This window comes from Macrobrachium rosenbergii, chromosome 21 (genome assembly GCF_040412425.1).
Source record: "Macrobrachium rosenbergii isolate ZJJX-2024 chromosome 21, ASM4041242v1, whole genome shotgun sequence".
NCBI lineage: Eukaryota > Metazoa > Arthropoda > Malacostraca > Decapoda > Palaemonidae > Macrobrachium > Macrobrachium rosenbergii.
This window is the reverse complement of record NC_089761.1, coordinates 25,755,539-25,775,643: the sequence shown is the minus strand read 5'-3', so window position 1 is coordinate 25,775,643 and position 20,105 is coordinate 25,755,539. Positions and strand designations below refer to the sequence as shown.

The 20,105-nt window shown below is 36.6% G+C and overlaps 1 long non-coding RNA gene across 1 annotated transcript in view; it reads left to right on the top strand.

Moving 5' to 3' along the window:
- LOC136849832 (uncharacterized) overlaps nt 1-20,105 on the top strand; it is a 449,295-nt gene that overhangs the window by 251,459 nt on the left and 177,731 nt on the right. Inside the window, exon 4 of the long non-coding RNA XR_010856438.1 lies at nt 3,383-3,449. This is a non-coding gene — a long non-coding RNA (uncharacterized lncRNA). The remainder of the gene's footprint in view (nt 1-3,382; nt 3,450-20,105) is intronic.

Here is a 20,105-nt window from a genome sequence, read left to right as displayed (position 1 = left end):
TATTATCTTTCTTTGATCTCGCTATCCGCCTTCTCTTGATAATTCTTTCACAGTGCAACTGCGAGGTTTTCCTCCTGTTACCCCTTCCAAACCTTTTACTATCGATTTCCGTTTCAGTGCTGAATGACCTCATAGGTCCCAGTGCCTGGCCTTTGGCCTAAACTTTGTATTCCATTTCATTCCATTCCTATAGAATAAGACCTTTTTCATAAGTGTATCTTTTAACAATCTATTTCGAGTTACATCCAGGAAAATGGGTGTTATTTTATTCTTACAATCAATAGTCTCATATTTTAGCATATGACATAGTTTATTCGCATCTTTAACAGTTTATCAAGATTATCACACATGGAAAAAGTTCTTATTTTATCCACATAAACAGTAATCTAATATTTTCAAACATGAGATAGATTATTTAAACGAACGAAGAGCGCAGCATCCCTTGAAACAGCCAAACAGAATTTCATCATCTCGAGATGGAATCATCATTCTTAAGCATCTTGAAAACGAGACGGCTGATATCAAGTTGTTTTGACTCGGAGCGATGCAAATACTTATTTATTTATTTATGTATTTATATATTTATTTATTTGTGCATTTATTTATTGATTTGTTTGTTTTTGCGGGAAATACCAGATGTTTCGGCTTCTAACAGAATGAATTTATTCATATAACAACTTCGTGGTGTCTGGTAAACTTTGTAAAATATTCAGGGCATGGACGTAAGAAGGATGGAAAGTGAAGGATGTAGGATGAGGACGATTAAAAAAAAAAAAAAAACGAAAAGAAAACAAAACGAATAAGCTCGATCAACATCACCAAACACCACGAGGGCATTGTTACCATTTTAAGTCTATTTTTTTCTTCGTTTTTAGTTTTCTCTAAGAGAAAACTGTTGTGCTGTCTTTGTCAGTCCGTCGGCACTTTATGCTGTCCGCACTTTTCTCTGTCCGCCCTCAGATCTTAAAAACTACTGAGGCTATAGAGGACTGCAAATTGGTATGTTGATCATCCACCCTCCAATCACCAAACATACCAAATAGCAGCACTCTCCTCGGTAGTTTTTATTTTATCTAAGGTTAAATTTGGTTATAATCTTGCTTCTGGTAACGATATAGGATAGGCCACCACCGGCTCGTTGTTAAAGTTTCATTGGCCGCGGCTTATACAGCGTTATACCGAGAACAACTAAGATGGATCTAGAACAACTAAGATGGATCTATTTTTGGTGGCCTTGATTATACGATGTACAGAAATCTCGATTGCGCCGAAGAAACTTCGGCGCATTTTTTACTCGTTTTTTTTTTAAGGGTGGCTGTCATTTCTGCTCGTCTTCTTCGTCTCTAAAAATTTCAAACGAGTCACTCATCTTTAATCATCGGCCTGACATCTAAGCCGATTTTCGAATGCGTGATTTGCATGCCAATGGACGGAGAGAGAGAGACAGACAGACAGACAGAGAGAGAGAGTCCACTCATGTGTTATGCTGTCTTCGTGACGTCAGGATCCATCGGAACGTCATCTGTGAATAACCCCCTCACCACCCCACCCCGTCACCACACTCTACCTCACCCCCATCACCACACTCTATACCCCCCACCCCAACCTCCGAAAAAAAAACTAAAAAAATGGGGCACGTTACGAAGGGTTGTCAGATAGACTTCTGGAAGGGTATGGAAGGAATGAGAGAGAGAGAGAGAGAGAGAGAGAGAGAGAGGGTGGGGGGTATGGGGGAGGGTATTTGATACCAGTCTGCGTGAAAGATGAAGGGCAACTTCATAAAAGGCAAAATGGTTCACTCGATGTTTTGGGAATGTTCAGACTAGGCGAAATCCTTGGGGCGAGAATGCGCGATTCTCAATTCTTCTATTTTGTTTTTTTTTTTTATCTTGCTGTTGTTGTTGCTGCTTTTGTTTAGCATCCAAAGGGAGAGGAATATTTCTCCCACGTGTGATGTTGTATACTTTTATTTTATTTAAATTTTTTTTTATTTTCAAGCCCTGATTAGATGAAACAAGGCGTTTTACAGTTTTTATGTATATGTATTAATCTATGATGCATATATATATATATATATATATATATATATATATATATATATATATATATATATATATATATATGTATATATATATATATATATATATATATATATATATATATTTATGTGTGTGTGTATACTTACATGTATACTTTATATATATATATTTATATATAAACACATATAAATATATACATTATGTGCGTGTGCATTTATGCATTTATGTATACATGTATAATATAAAATATATATATATATATATATATATATATATATATATATATATATATATATATATATATATATATATATATATACGAATATATATATATATATATATATATATATATATATATATATATATATATATATATATGTATATTATATTTATGTATATAGAGTTTGTGAATTCACAAATATATATATATATATATATGTATATATATATATATATATATATATATATATATATATATACATATATAATATTTAGTGTGAATTCACAATATTACTATCCACCATAGTAATAAGTAAATCTCTCTCTCTCTCTCTCTCTCTCTCTCTCTCTCTCTCTCTCTCTCTCTCTCTCTCTCTCTCTCTCTCTCTCTCTCTCTCTTCCGCAGCCCATAGGAGCAGCGTCTTTTCCTCCGCGCCCGAGTACCAGCGGAATCGCCGTAATATTTCAGGAGTGAAGGAGGAAGCAGCAGAGAGAACAAACAATTTATTGAAATCGTATTCATAGCTTAGGAAAATTGTGTGGTTCTATACGAAGGCGGCGGCAGACTCCTCCCGCCCGCCATGATGAAACACACCTGCTACGTCAATGGAAATGTATATTCGTGGCTGTTTCTCTCTCTCTCTCTCTCTCTCTCTCTCTCTCTCTCTCTCTCTCTCTCTCTCTATATATATATATATATATATATATATATATATATATATATATATATATAATGTGTGTGTGTGTATGTATATATACATCTATATATCTATATATGTATATATACATATATATATACATATATATATGTATATATATAAGTATATGTGCATGTTTCTGTCTATATGTATGCATATACGTTCGACACTAAGTTGTTTCACCTACTGTTTTAATTAGTGATGTCTCAAGTAAAATAAAAATAAAAAAAAAGATAACTGTCGCTACCACATTGATCCTAAAATAAAAATAAAAAAAAAGACAACTGTCGCTACCACATTGATCCTTTAATTACGAAATCACCAAGTGTTTGTGTTCAGGCGTAAGAGTGCGCATGCACCCCATTATACTTTCATATAAATGCTTGTCATGAATACGGGGTACATTGTATATATCTCTGCTTGCAGGAAACGAAAGGTGCACCGAGGTAGTGAAAGCAGCGTATCCTCACCCAAAGCTAAACATTCTCAAAAGGTCAGTATTTTCTTCCAAAATTTCTAGTTTTTGTTGGATGTTTTAAAGAAGATTCAGTAACGAAATCTCGGTGTATTCAGCAACTGGATACTGAGTAGTTGAGTCAGTTTCTAATCGTTGATGAACGCGATTCTGTGCTGTCGATGAACTCCGATTTCTAGAATTTACTCCATAAATTTCTAGAATTTGTTTCATGAATTAGGCTTTCAGTATTATTCCCAGTGTAATGTTAGCTATAACTGAAGTAAATTCTGCTCCCCTTTTGTCCCGCTGGTTATTTCCTTTGTAGTTGTCTAATGACTTTTAGTTTTCTGTAAAAGAAAACTATTGAGATGGCTTTGTCTGTCCGTCCGCACTTTTTTCTGTCCGCCCTCAGATCTTAAAAACTACTGGGGCTAAAGAGCTGCAAATTGCATGTTGATCATCCACCCTCCAATCATCAAAACATACCAAATTGCAGCCCCCTCTAGCCTCAGTAGTTTCTTCATTAGCGTTAAATTAGCCATGATCGTGCGTCTGCGCACTTTATAGAGACAGGCCACTACCGGGCCGTGGCTGAAAGCTTGTGACGCGACTCTTCAGCAATATAGCTGCACAGAAAACTTGTTTTTAATTGTCGATAGTTTTACGTTGTATTTTCGCAACGGATTATGATAAAATCATTCTGACATAACGAAGGCGCCTTTCATTTCCTTATCAGCTAGAAGGTGTTATACTAGAAAATGCCAAGTATCCTTTTTGACGAGTCTATTGAAATCGAAGGAGTCTCTCGGAATAAGACCTAAAATAAGACTCCGATAACGAGAGACCTTCCATTTAAATTCAGTAAGAAAATAAGAAGCATTTTCTTTGTCAAGATACACATCGCATCAAGCGCTGGGCATTCCTCAGCTGTTGTATTCCGACCTCGAAACCACTTGGACCCGGAAGACAAAACACCTCTTACTTAATTTTAACAGTTTGGTCGCATAGGACCTCTCGTAGGATACCCACGGAAGTCCTCGCTTCCACCCCCACCACCGCCGCTGCCGCCGGCGACGTGCATTTGGGCAATTAACGCCGTGCCGTATATCAGGGCACTTTATGGATGCCCACGCTAATGGGAGACAGGAAGCATTCCGCCGAATTTTGTAAGGACCCAATCAGACTCAGTCCAACTGGAACTAATCTCACGTGTGGGATCTGTGACAGCGAACTCTGTACGTGATCCAAATGCTGTGCTGGGTATGCCCAGAAATGCTGAAGTGACCTCCTCCTCCTCCTCCTCCTCCTCCTCCTCCTCCTCCTCCTCCCTCCTCCTCCCTCCTCCTCCTCCTCCTCCTCAGGCCAGACATCATGGCCCACCCCACCCTCTTGCCAACAAGAATATTCGATGTTTATAACCTTCCAGCAGTCGAGTGATCGTGCGAACACCAGTCAGGACGTGGTGAAGGTATTTCAAAAGGTTAATTGAGTTTATATGATAAGATAGTATATATATATATATATGTATATATATATACATATATATATATATATATATATATATATATATACTATATATATATATATATATATATATATATATATATATATATATATATATATATATCACACACAGAGAAGAACCCAAAGTAATACTCTTGATTAGGAAGACGAGGTGTATTTGTAAAAATAAATATAGAGAGGTTATAGCTTTCGTCGATCCCGCTGTGGACTTGATCACTAAACTGTGAGCAAGTCCACAGAAATATGGACGAAAGCTGTAAGCTCTATATATATATATATATTTTTATAAATACATTTCTGTCTTCTAATCAGAGTGTTACTGTGTCCTTCTACTGATAACTGAGAAGCATGATGCTGTGTTTTTATGCTCTATATATATATATATATATATATATATATATATATATATATATATATATATATATATATATATTATATATGTATATATATATAATTATATATGTATATGCATATATATATATTGTATATATATATATAGAATATATATATATATATATATATATATGCTGTATATATATATGCACAAATATTTTCTCTGTCCATCGAAGCAGAACACCCAGATCAATAATAAGATCATCAGTACTGCTCGGCACACACACACACACACACTCACACACACACACACACACACATACACACACACACACACACCAAATCCATGACATTACACCGAACCAATAATAATAGTCAATGGACACCACGTAGCCTTTGGTACCTGAGCGCCGTATCAAGTGAGTCACGCTATTCATACTAAAAATGGCACCTTTCAGAAAGACTACCAGTGGAGTGACGCCACAAACCACACACATTCCTCCCCTGATCTGTAATAAATCATCGAGCGCGGAGCAGTGTGAAATACATAGCAATCATGTCTTTCGCCATGTTTGACAGATCAACGTCGACGGCCCACAATCTGAATATGCTGTTGGCTGGAACTCGAGATGTTTAGCAAATGCTCGCTTGTGCCTCCCTCCCCCCTACCACCGCCACGTCCCGTCCAGTGGGCGGATGATCAGCGAATAGTCAATTTCTTTAGTTTTTGTAACTGTTTCTTGAAGCAATTCTTTTGTTTTGTTTTTACTGTGACAGATCTGTCTGTCTGGAGATTAGTCAATCTTTCTACTTTTTATAACTGTTTCTTGAAGCAGTTTTTGTTTTCGCTTTTGTGTGTGTGTGTGTGTGTGTGTGTGTGTGTGTGTGTCTTCGTGATCGAAGTGATTTTGTGCCAAAATTTCTGGCAGTGTCCAACTGCCTGTCTATTAGACATTGTGTCCTATTTATAAAAGAAATAGCTATGAGCCCATAGAAACTACGTTAATTTATGTAATTAAAAAAAAACTTTACGCCTTATGACAGTAATTTTACTCGGTTTCTACACGAAATGTAACTCAGTCTTGTATAAGTCTTTCATGCAAATAACAATGTATACATCCGGCCCTTGTCTTGAAAGAAAGTCTCCCAGAGCTGCTACCCAATTTATCTAAGTAAAATGGAAAATTCTTTAAAAAATAATGTACTTCTTTGTGAATATTTTGTGCACAATAAGAACTCGATATTAGTCCTCGATATAGGAAGTTGTTAATATTAGGAATGATTTCAAATGTCTCCTCAAACAACGGGAGAATTGAAAAACAGTGAAAACGTTCAATCATTTCGGAAGCATATTTCGTTGCTAATATTTCTCTGGAATTTGTTTAATGAAAACTCAGCGGTATCACGGAAAGGACTTGATTAAAAATGCCAATAGCATCTATTGAACTGAATGAGATAAATACAGAATGTGTAAAGTACAAAATTCCCATTTACATTCTTTGAGAGTGACATTTGAAGCAGAATGAAGTGAAAGTTTATTTCCGGTGGCATATCAATTTCTAAGCTACGTCATATTCTTTGAATGGTATTTGTAAATGTCCCACAGAGTGAGCTGCTGAATTTATCAACAAAAATAGAAGCATATTCGTCTGTTAGAATATTTTATTCTAAATGATCAAGTGTGTGTATATGCAACGTATAAATTCGGACTTGGTAAATATATCGATAGAAACTCAATAAACGAAAAGATCCTTAAGATTCAGTATTGGTATGAGATTATAATGGATCTTATGGATCTTTCAAATTTATTGAATATCTATATGCCTAACAAGTATGAGGTTATAATGAATCTTATGGATCTTTTCATTTATTAAATTTCTGTCGATATATTGACCAAGTATGAGGTTATAATGAATCTTATGGATCTTTTCATTTATTGAATTTCTGTCGATATATTGACCAAGTATAAGGTTATAATGAATCTTCAGGATCTTTTCATTTATTGAATTTCTGTCGATATATTTACCAAATATGAGGTTATAATGAATCTTATGGATCTCTTGACTGACTGAATTTCTATCGATATATTTGCCAAGTATGAGGTTATAATGAATCTTCAGGATCTGTTCATTTATTGAATTTCTGTCGATATGTTTACCAAGTATGAGGCTATAATGAATCTTATGGACCTCTTGATTAATTGAATTTCCATCGATATTTGCCAAGTATGAGGTTATAGTGAATCTTATGGGTCTCTTGATTGATTGAATTTCTGTCGATATATTTATTTACCAAGTATGAGGTTATAATGAATCTTATGGATCTCTTGATTGATTGACTTTCCATCGATATATTTGCCAAGTATGAGGTTATAATGAATCTTATGGACCTTTTAAATTTGTTGAATTTCCATCAATATATTTACCAGGTCCCTGAATACAGATGTTACATATGCACCCTTGATCTTTAGAACATTCAGTTAATTTACTAAAGATTTTTTTTCAGACGCTGTACTTTGCGGCAAATGACGAGTCATTACAGAATATGATTTATGATTTGATACCATCAGCTGAGGCACCAATATTGTCTATGATACAGAAAGGTATATATTTACGGATTGAAAAACAAAAAATTAGTTGCTCTCTTGTAGTTCCATTTTAACTTTTAAAGAACAGACGTAGTTATTCAAGTTTTACGGATTATTCCTCACAGCTACGTAGGTTTGTCCCAGTTGATATGCTCTAGACCAGTGATTCTCAAACTGGGGGTAATGAAGCCGCTTGTGGTGGGGTGGGGTAATGAGTCACTTTAATTCCAGTTTGTAATAAAAGGAACAATGCTGTAATTTTAATTTTTCGTCAAAGGAATAATGTCTAAAGTTTAAATTCTTTATTTTTAAGACTTGAGTAAAAGTAAAATTCATTTCTTACACACAAAATGCATTAGAAATTAAGCGTTCCAATATTTTTCTTTCCTTTATATTATAACTTCACATAACAGAAGAGGAATGGGGTAGGTAGGGGTAATGGTGATCTATCACACCACTGATGCCGGGGGGTAACGTTACCAAAAAATTTGAGAGCCACTCTGTTAGACAGTAATTCCTTAACACTGGAAAGATTGAATCACTCAGCAACGCGTTAATGTGCTGCCCCACCCACAGACACATTTCCGCAAAATTATTTATTCAAACGGTACGCCGAGAGATCCCGACAATTGACACCATCTCTGAGCGAGACCCGTTTCAATCAAATCAAGTTTACACAATCAAGAGTTAACCCCCAGCGAGCACGCACCTCGACAAATAGATATTAACGAGTAAAAGGGGAGTTCACATTTCACGTGGAATCTACCTTTTTCAATATACGCTCATTACGCCGGGCCCCGAAATTACACGGTGGAATCTCCGCGGAGTGTAATCATCTCATCTAGGGGCGTGGAATGTACAGAGTTATTTCAGCTGTCTACGTAATCATGCAATTCGACTCATTTCGTGTTGTTTTTTATACTCGGGAGGAGCATCATCTATCTTCCCGTCGCCAAACCTCGCGGAATCTTAATCCAGTCCTCGCGTAACGATTTTGATCGCATTAACAAAGGGTTGTGCATCATATCAGCTGTAATCAACACTTGTATTAAAAGGAAAAGTGCTTCCTGTGTATGAAATAGTATATAGTTAAGGAGGGAGAAAGGGTATACGGAAATGAGGGGAGATTGAGCAAGGAACATTAAAATTCATGACTTTGATAAAGTATGCGAAGGTAATTGCTCGTTCTTTCAAGTGAAAGAAATTTCAGTAGCATTTTCCAAGTGAAAAATGCTACCGAAATTTAGATTTAAGTTCAGCTTGTCACAGATGCGTCTTATTTGATGCTATACTTATTCTATATAATCCCTAGCAAGTGTTGACGTGAATTTGAATTTGTAAATAGTTGTATATGCGACCATGCATTTAACCTCAATATTAATTACGTTGAAAACCGTTCATCAGTTGTCGGGATATTTTGCTAAGAATTCAGGTGCACAAATACGGTAAGAAAATGTTACTATATGCTAAATTCAATAGAGGAAATGATAAATTCAATGGGGTTTCGTAAGGAGAAATTTTTTCAAGAATAATTATTGGACAAGGAAAGGTTTCGGTGTACGAAATATAAATTTTTGTTAGAAATCTTATTTTTGAATCGGAATAAACTAAATTTTTTATGTTTCATATTCATCCTATTATGAAAATCACAATTTTTATATTAATGTGCAGGTCTAAAGTCAGGTTTTTTATAGGTGTTTGAGATAGCGAGGCTGTATCATAAGCTCTAAATTTTAATTTCTATATTAATTTTGCATTTTCTATGCTAATCTCAAAAATAAGAATAACAACTAAACCCTCTACTGTGATTGTTCCTAATAATTAGGTGTATTTCTTTAATTTACTGACCTTGATAGAAAAAATATAATTTTTTATGCTATTCTCGTTGAAGCATTTATTCTTTAATTAATACCTGCTGTCCTCTTTACAACCCTTACCTCAAACCATTAAAACCTAATTGCGTCCAGTTGCACAAAGAAATTATATTCACATCGATTTTAACTGAATCTACACGTTGGTTTAATAACATAAAAATTTTATCCAAAAAAAAAAAACAAAAAAATTCAAACCTTTTTCAACTGTAGGGTAAAGCCCCCAGACGTAATTGCACGCCGGATGGCACAGCGGATATCACCCCAAACTATAAATACTTTAGGATGCATATTTATGACGGAGGCAAAACTGCAAGCAAGGGTTTTAGAGCGGCGGCATAACTCAGCGTCGGCGGAATATACTGAGTCGATTATTAAATAAATAAAACGTTAGCGTCAATGAACAGAGAATGTTTAGGTTTCCCCATAATAGGGCGCATTTGTCAACAGGTGTGCCTCGGCCCTAGGGAGCAGGGGAAGGGAAGCGGGGGCGGGGGGGGATGAGGAAGGGATGGGAGGGAGGGGGAAGCCATTTTGTGGGGCAATGGGCAAGTGATTTTGTGGGACCAATTTCCATAAACAACCCGGAGTGGGAGAGCAACATCGGCCGAGGTAAACAAATGGACTCATAATGCTGTTCAAGGCTGCTGGTTTTCACTGTCTTTCTTTATTGTTGTTGTTCTGCTGCTGTTGTTCTGTCGCTGCCGTATTTCTTGCTGATTTAGATGCAGCTGTTGTTCTTGTTTGTTTGTTGTTGAGGTACCGTGTCACTGTTACTTTGACTCTTACCTCGTTTCCTGCTATTACTGTTGTTTGGTTGATGCTCTTGTCATTGCTGTTGTTGCGGCTGTCATTATTGTTTAGCTGCTGCCGTATTTCTTGCTGATGCAGCTGCAGCTGTTGTTCTTGTTGCGTTCGTTTCTGAGGTCCCGTGTCATTGTTACTTAAATGCTGTTTTTGCACTGATTGTTGTTTTGTTCCTACCGTATTTCTTGTTGATACGGCCACTACTGTTGTTTTGTTACTACCTTATTTCTCGCTGATGCAAATGCTACTGTTGTTTTGGTGTTCACGCATTTGTTACCAAACTGCTGCTGCAGTTGTTTACCTGCTACTGTGTTAATTACTAATGCATCTGTTATTGTTGTTGTCTTGCTACTGCACTTGTTGCAGACGCTGTTGTTGTTGCAGTCGTTTTGTTACCGTATTCATTGCAGATGCAGTTGTTACTAAAGTGCTTTTGTTACCTTATTTGTCGCAGATGCAGCCAGTATAGTCTTGTTAATACTGTATTTGTTCCTGATGCTCCTGTTACCGTTTTTTCTTGTTACAGCATTTGTTGCTGATGCATCTGTTGCTCTTTGGTGCAACCACATTTGTTGCTGTGTGCTGCTGTTATTGTTTTTTTTGTCTATTTGTTGCTGATGTAGTTGTTACTGTTGTTGCCATACTACGTATTTGTTGCTGATACTGTTCTTACAATCGGGCATTTGCTAATTCTGTTGTTAATGCTGCTGACTAATACGATATTTGTCGCTAGTGAAGATGATGTTCTTATTACTGTTGTTTTGTGGTTGCTGCGTTTATTTATCACGATGTTGTTGTTATCCGTGCTTCTGTTGTTGCCACTGCTGCTGGGTATTGCTGCTTTGCTTCCGTTGCTGTTGTCTGCGATTCTGGCACCGTTTTCATTTGTTTTGCTTTGATTGTTGTTGCATGTTTCTTGTTGTTTTTCCTATTTTTATCGTTGTTGCTCTTTTGTGATTTTTTTTAGTTAATAATGTCACATTACCGCTTAGAGAAAATTCGTTGCCTGTTTACCATATTGATTAAGAAGATTCTCAGCACTTTAAACCTAGTTAGTGAAGGAAAAAACTTGCCTTTTCAGCCTACTGAATAAAGACAGTTACAATATTGACTTATAAAAAAATCCTGGTCTATGTAGTTAACTGAATAAGGACAAAGTCAACTATTGGCCTTAATCCTTGTCTTTGCAGTTAGCTGAATAAAGACAATTACTGACTTTTCTTCACTGAACATAATCATTATGAGTACTCCCTGTCGATATGAAGGAATTACTCCCATGAAAAAAAAAGTAATTTGCAGTTAACTGAATAAAAACAATTACTGGCTTTTTCTTTACTGAACACTGTCATTATACTCCCTGTAGATATGAAGAAATTACTGTCATTATACTCCCTGTAGATAAGAAGAAATTACTGTCATTATACTCCCTGTAGATATGAAGAAATTACTGTCATTATACTCCCTGTAGATATGGAGAAATTACTGTCATTATACTCCCTGTAGATATGAAGAAATTACACAACAATTATACTCTGTAGATATGAAGAAATTACTGTCATTATACTCCCTGTAGATATGAAGAAATTACTCTTATGAAAAACGGTAATATAACATATCGTTGCTCCTTTACATGACAGCTTAACGCTCTGATTATTAACTTCTTGAGCAAAGAAAATTATTACACATTTTAGCCTACGAATTGAGGCAACTATTAAATAATTTCCGTACCGAATGCCGAAGTTTTTTCGAAGCTGTCCGTCCACACGACGACACGTCTTTCATGAAGACGAACCAAAATACTTCGTCCCTTCAATGCGCGACGACTCGGCATCCTGACCAGGACATGCCCGGGGAACATGACCACGCATTTAAACAGTAATTTACAGCTACGAGCTGCTAATGATTTTCGTGAGTCGTCTTTTGAGGAGAGTATAAACAGTCCTGTTCATATGCAAAGTCCTCCTTGCAAAACCAGACGATAAAAAAGGGAGAGGGAGCCCCGTGAAATGATTTCTTTTAAGTGATTTAAGAGAATTTTTCTCACCACGGTCGTTAATTTTGAGATTACTCACTCCGCAAGGCTAGTTTTTGACGTCCGAATGCTGTTTTGAAACCAGAGAGAGAGAGAGAGAGAGAGAGAGAGAGATCGGCTTTTTATATATATGCAGTCATACTGCGAATGATTACTTACTGGCTGTAAAAAAATTTTCGACTACATTTATTTAATGTCAGAATTGAATAAAAAATTTTGCCCGTCATGATTCTTATATCTGAGCTCATTTCTCATCTTTGATATATGCCGCTCGGACGCAGATGTCAAACTGTATTTGGGAAATGGCTTGGTGTGACTTTAGTGTGCTCTCTCTCTCTCTCTCTCTCTCTCTCTCTCTCTCTGAAGTGATTTTTCTCATGTTTCTTCGCATTAAGTCCTTAATTAGTTGTATGGTGTGATTTTCACCCCACTTCAGCCCTCTCTCTCTCTCTCTCTCTCTCTCTCTCTCTCTCTCTCTCTCTCTCTCTCTCTCATAATTTCCTCATGCTTCTACGCATTACACTCAAAGGTAGCTCACGCATGCCATAAAAAATGGAAGTGATATCATTGTCGAGATGGGAAGTCCCGCCCTAGAGAATTTACGAATCATGTCGAAGGTACCTTCATTCTTCATACTTACAAAAGGTGTCCTAGAAAGGTTAGCTCCAGACTGGACGACGGCAAGTCTAAAATGTGGACTTAGTGTTCCGTAGATAATTTTGTATCATACATATAATATATATATATATATATATATATATATATATATATATATATATATATATATATATATATATACTGCATATATATGTGTGTGCTTATATATATACAGTATGTATATATATATATATATATATATATATATATATATATATATATATATATATATATATATATATATATATATATATATATATATATATATATATATATATATTGATAGATAGATAGATAAAGACGTTTGATGTTCGTTACAGATTATTCGTTTCAAGACTAGTATTGGCTATTTATATCCTCTTTAGCAATACAAAAAAAAGGGGAAGACAGTTAAAATAAAAAAAACCACCTTTGATCAGTGACGTAATCTTTTGGTTAACGATTCCCATTAGTCTTGTTACCTAAAAAAAAGAAAAAAAGGGACTTCAAAGACTTTAAGGAACCTTTCGACAAATACCGACAGCCCTTCGGAAATATCTGAATATCCGAGCAGCCTGCCCACTTCGTCTTATTTTGTCAACGTCAGATAACAAATTCGGGTGGTTTGCCAACGCCGCCACCAATGCTTTTTAACTGGGCTTATCGGTAAATGTGCCCCATTGCCCGATAAAATCATGTCTCTCGGGAGGTGCGACGGTTCAACATGGTCCAACCGAAAGGTCCTTTTCACCAGTGGACCAACCGGTCGGTATGGAGTGAATGCTTGGCATGAAAGGTAAAGCTATTCGAGAATACCAACTATTTTTTTTTTTTCCAAGAATACCAACTTATTCTTTTTTTATTTTTTCAAGAATACCAATTACTCCTCTTCTTTTTATTCAAGAATACCAACTATTCTTTTTTTTTTTCAAGAATACCAAATATTCTTTTTATACTTTTCTCGAATAATACCAACTATTTTTTTCTTTTTCCAAGATTACCAATATTCTTTTCTTTTTTCAAGAGTACCAACTATTCTTTCTCTTTTTTTCAAGAATACCAACTATTCTTTTTCTTTTTTCGAGAATGCCAACTATTCTTTTTCTTTTTTCGAGAATACCAACTATTCTTTTTCTTTTTTTTTCAAGAATACCAAATATATATTCTTTTTCTATTTTTTTCAAATAGTACCAGCTATTTATTTTTTTTCCAAGAATACCAACTTAATCTCTTATTTTTTCCAACAATACGAACTTATTCTGCTTTTTTTCCTCTTCTCTAATTCTGTTCTGATTGGTTGCATATCTAAAATGCTTGCGATACTGATGTTCCTCATTAACCAAAATAGAGCATCTTACCAAGTAATGGAAAAGTTTTATTGTATGTGTGTGTGAGCGTGTGAGTGTGTTTGCAAAACAAATTTGTGTAGACAACAATATATCATCCAAATAAAAAAAAATCATATAAACTTTAGAACTGTTTCATTTCGAGAAATAAAAGAAAGAGGAACCGCCAACCAGAAAGTGAGACCATTAAAATTGTCAAGTACAAAACAAAACATAAAAGTTGGAAGTTTTTAGAATCAGTGACATTACCACTCAGTGATCTCCAAAAATGCCTGATCATAGGATTCAAAAACCGTATGAGATGAAATATTATAAGTTAAGAAGGCAGTGTTTATAGTTCATATTTTCCTGTCGCAAGGGATAATGATGGTGAAGTTACCTTTGCTTTTCTAATCATTCATATCTTCCTTCATCCAGCGCAATAATAATAATAATAATAATAATAATAATAATAATAATAATAATAATAATAATAATATACTTTATTTAAGCTCACGCCCACACACAAATACGCAGTGCAGATACAATCGTGATAGTCATATAGGAAGACTGCACAGCAGACTGAATAGCTGCTCTCAAACACTTATAATAATAATAATAATAATAATAATAATAATAATAATAATAATAATAATAATAATGTGAATTCCACTACAATATAACTAACTCTTCTGGCAATTCCACATGCTGCCCATAGACCACTTTTCTTTCTTTTTAACTAAGGTCATAGAAATGCGCTCGTTCTCCGCACCTCCCTTTTAAACCTGTTCGCACCTCTCCTAATATTCCCAAGAAGGCCCATCAAACATTGTGGCTGTTCAAGAAATAAAGGAAGACATGTGCAATTTACCCAAGAACTTCAGAAGAGGAGAAAAGGGGATATGCAGCGAGTGAGAGTTTGTCTTTTTTGGGAAGGGGGATAGGGGAGGGAAAGGGGTAGGAGAGGGGAAGGGGGAGGGGAGGAAAGGGGTAGGAGAGGGGAAGAGGGAGGGGAGGAAAGGGGTAGGGATAGGGGAAGGAAAGGAAGGAAAGGAGTAGGAGAGGGGAAGGGGGAGGGTAGGAGAGGGAAAGGGGGATGGGAGGGAAGGGGTAGGAGAGGGGAAGGGGAAAGGAAGGAAAGGAGTCGGAGAGGGAAGGGAAAGGGGAGGGGAAGTGAAAGGGGAAAGGAGAGGGGAGGGGATAAGGAAGGGAAAGGGACGGAGGTGAGGGGGGGTAGGGGCTAAAGACCATAACTGGGTGGGAAGTCTGGTTGGGGAGGGGGGGCTAAGCCCCGGGATGAGGGGCCGGCGCTAGGACAGTAGGTGGGAAGGTGATGCCAAGGGCTGTCCTCTCTCTCTCTCTCTCTCTCTCTCTCCACTCCTCTTTCTCTCTCTCTCTCCCGTTACCAATTTCCGAGGTCGTGCGTCTTCAGAACGACCGCCACTCCGTCTCCCCGAGATCACCTCCATTCATCAGTGCTACCACTTCCACTTCCACTTCCCCCGAGGTGTAACTTAAGCTAACTTAAATGAGCTCTAACTAAAAAGAAGGACTGCCGTATTGTAACTTAATGACGATGATCTGTATTCTTTCTTTCGGCGTAAGGAGAGGTATATATATTTTCCTCCCCTATCAGCCTCCCCACCCCCTCGGCTCTCACTCCCTCCCTGCTTCCCTCCGTGCCCGGGTTGAAATCCAAGATGAAGAAGGCTCGGGTGGTGTGATGTCGAGACGGAGGCAAAGTGGAACAGCTTTGTTTTCCCTTATTAGTTTTTCCTTTCTCTCTCTCTCTCTCTCTCTCTCTCTCTCTCTCTCTTTCTTTTAATGTTCTCGGTGCAGCTGTGGGTAGATCTGCTTACGAGGCTTGGCAAAGGGGTGAGGTTAAAATACATTTGCATTCAGACATTTAAATGAACTCTCCGGGAAGTAATTTTAACGGTGTACAGGAAGACTTTAGGACTCTGTAAGGGACTGTGGGGCTCTGTAAGGGACTTCAGGACTCTGTAAGGGACTTTAGGACACTGTAAGGGACTTTAGGACTTTGTAGGGCTCTGTAAGGGACTTTAGGGCTCTGTAAGGAACTTTAGAACTCTGTAAGGGACTTTAGGGCTCTGTAAGGGACTTTAGGACTCTTTAAGGACTGTAGGACTCTGTAAGGGACTTTAGGGCTCTGTAAGGAACTTTAGAACTCTGTAAGGGATTTTAGGACTCTGTAAGGGACTTTGGGGCTCTGTAAGGGACTTTGGAGCTCTGTAAGGGACTTTAGGGCTCTGTAAGGGACCTTAAGAATCTGTAAGGGACTTAAGGGCTCTGTAAGGGACTTTAGGACTCTTTAAGGGACTTTAGGACTCTGTAAGGGACTTTAGGGCTCTATAAGGGGCTTTAGGACTCTGTAAGGATTCAGGACTCTGCAAAGGATTTTAGGGCTCTGTCAGGGACTTTAGGACTCTTTAAGGGACTTTAGGACTCTGTAAGGGACTTTAGGGCTCTGTAAGGGGCTTTAGGCTCTGTAAGGGATTCAGGACTCTGCAAGGGATTTTAGGATTCTTTTTCTTCGACAGGGTACCCGAGGTTAAAAGAACTCAAAAATAAAGATACAAATGAACGAACGATTATTTTAAATTCTACAAAACCTAAAAAAGCATTAAAAAAAACAGTCGTTCATTGATAAGAAAAAGGTTTATATTTTATTCCAGGATATGTTCAGTGAAGTTCAACTTCGTCTGCAATGCAAAACTGAACGAAAACACGCAGACGATTTCTAAAGCATAAATTTCATAGAAAGCTCTGTATGATGTACTTTCAAAATAGATCGTCATTTTTTCTTTAATGAGAAGAGATTTTCGTCTGTTTTTTATTAACATACAAAGTTATTTTCCTTGATGAGGAATACTTAAACTTGGAGTATTTTTTTTTTTACTTTTATGGGTGATAATCATATTGGTAATATAAGTATTATAGACTCTGAATGGACTCAGTATCGCTATATATAGCTTTCATTCCATATTTTAGGCTACTGAAGGTATTTTTTGTAATTTATGCAGTTATTACCTACAAGTTAGAACATCTGGAGAAAATGCAAGTAGAATTAAACAGCCTGGTTGCTTCGTCATTTTTTTTTTTTTTTTTTGATGGAGAAAATAAGCAAGCAGAGGGCCGGTTTTTATTATCTATAAACAAATGTATGGTCTGCGCTCAATATTAAACATTGTTTCTTATAAAACTTTTACTGAGGAAAGATGAGTATAATTGTAATATACTAAAACATCCTTAAAAAAATAAAGGGATTTTTATTAAACGGGAGAAAAATGTGACGTTTCATTTTGTAAATAATAATAATAATAATAATAATAATAATAATAATAATAATAATAATAATAATAATACGAGTATTCATGATTGCAGTCCGAATTCAGAACATGGGAGAAATTTGAATAGAAAATTGAAATCTTAGTTTTCGTCTCTTTTCTTGTCATTTCTTAATATTAATTCGAAATCCTACGTTTGTTTCTGTAATAATTTATTTGTAGATATGACCTCTCGTAGGTTTCGAAAATGAAAATGGTATCTTTGCATACCATGCTCCAAGAACGACGAGCTGGCGGCACCTGTGCTTGAATATAAGCCAAGGTGTACCTGTACTCTGATTATTGCCCTGTATGTTTCTATAAGGAATAGGTTGTATTTTTCAAGACATATTAGTTTGGCTTGTATGTGGGAATTTAAGCTCGAAAATAACAGCATTTGTTGTAGGATTGTACCTACAAAAAATTAGTATGGAATTACCAAGCTATATATGATCAGTTATTATTATTATTATTATTATTATTATTATTATTATTATTATTATTATTATTATTATTATTACAGTGACGAGTCCAAGCGTATGCTTATCCATCATAAGCACACTTTGTTTATTTTATTGATAATAATATAAATTTTTTTTAGGTCAGTGTAATCCTACAGGCTACTTAATTTCAGCTTTCAACTGACATGTATCCTGTAAACATCAGACTAACAATAGACATATAGACGGACGAACAGAAAGGAAAGGAGGGGAGGACATAAACCCGAAATACGGAAAAAAGAAAACGAGACAGAAGCCAAAATATAAAAAAGGGGGGGGTAAATAATAAAGGTGGGGTTGACAAAAAAAAAAAAAAAAAGCAAGGAAGCAGAGTACGAAGAAATAAAAACGTCACAATCCAGTAAAAATGGTCAGTGACAGAGGCAATCATTGGCCTCGCGCGGAGCCATAAAGAGGAGGAAAAAGGTTATGCCCTCTTATATTTCCTCTCGGCCCTCCTCTTAAGATCACGCCGCCATCTTTACGGCCTTCTCTTCACCTCAACAAAAAGGGACCTGACTTCCGACGAATCAACTCAAATTTATGAATGTTTTTTTTTTTTTTTTTCTCTTTCCTTTTTCCCCTCCCTCTCTTTTTTCCCGCTCTCTCTCTCACTCTCTCTCATCTTCTTCCCCACTGCCTCTTCCTACTTCTTTCATATTATTCTTTACTATGTGGAGATCCAAAAGTGGATAGAGAGAGAGAGAGAGAGAGAGAGAGAGAGAGAGAGAGAGAGAGAGAGAGAGGGTGGGGAGAAGGGAAGATAGGTGGTGGGGAGATGTGGAGAGAGAGAGAGGGGGGGAGAGGGAAGATATGTGTTGGGGAGAGGTGGGGAGAGAGAGAGAGAGAGAGAGAGGAGGGAGGCAAGATAGGTGTTGGTGGAGGGAGGGGGTATGTTGTCGGGGGGTGGGGTTGTCCCACGTTATTTCATAGGTCAGTTCTTTTGACAGTGTGTCCCCACCCGCCCGGCCCCCCCCCCCCGCGTCCGAAAATTTATGTCGCTGGTTTCTGTCCAGTGACTCACCCCGGGAGACATTCATGTTCAGCTCGGTAAAAGGGCAAAGTATCTGCTAATGCATCTCTTTGTGTATTTACTGCATTTTGAAGTCCCGGACACCGAATTTATTTCCGTCTCAATTAACCCTTGCTGCCAATAACTCTTCTTTTTTGGAGGATTTTTTTTGTTATAGGTTGTTTTTTGGGGAGTGTTGTTTGAAGTCATTTCTTTTTTGTATTTAATTGTTTTTCATTAGTTTTATGGGGATTTCTCTTATAACAACAAGAGGTAAATTTATATATATATATATATATATATATATATATATATATATATATATATATATATATATATATATATATATATATTATATATATATGTATATATATATTTATATATATACATGCATATATATATACCCTGCAAACCCATTACAAAAAGATAAAAGGAGTAGCCTTTAGAAAGACTATTATGCATTTGTCACAGTCGACACGTCCATAACACTTCTCAGACCTCCATTCCAATACTCTCCATTAAAGAAGAAGTCGAGCATCGTAACAAGCTGAATCATATACTTCTTCATGCAGCTTCGACGCATGAAATTACGGCCCCCGAAACCCACTGGTAGTAGGTCCTCCTCCCGAAAAGAGAAGGACCATAAATCTTTCACACAAGACAAGGCTTGACATTAAGTCAGACGTGTGTGGCAGCAAAGTACTTGAGCACGCACCGG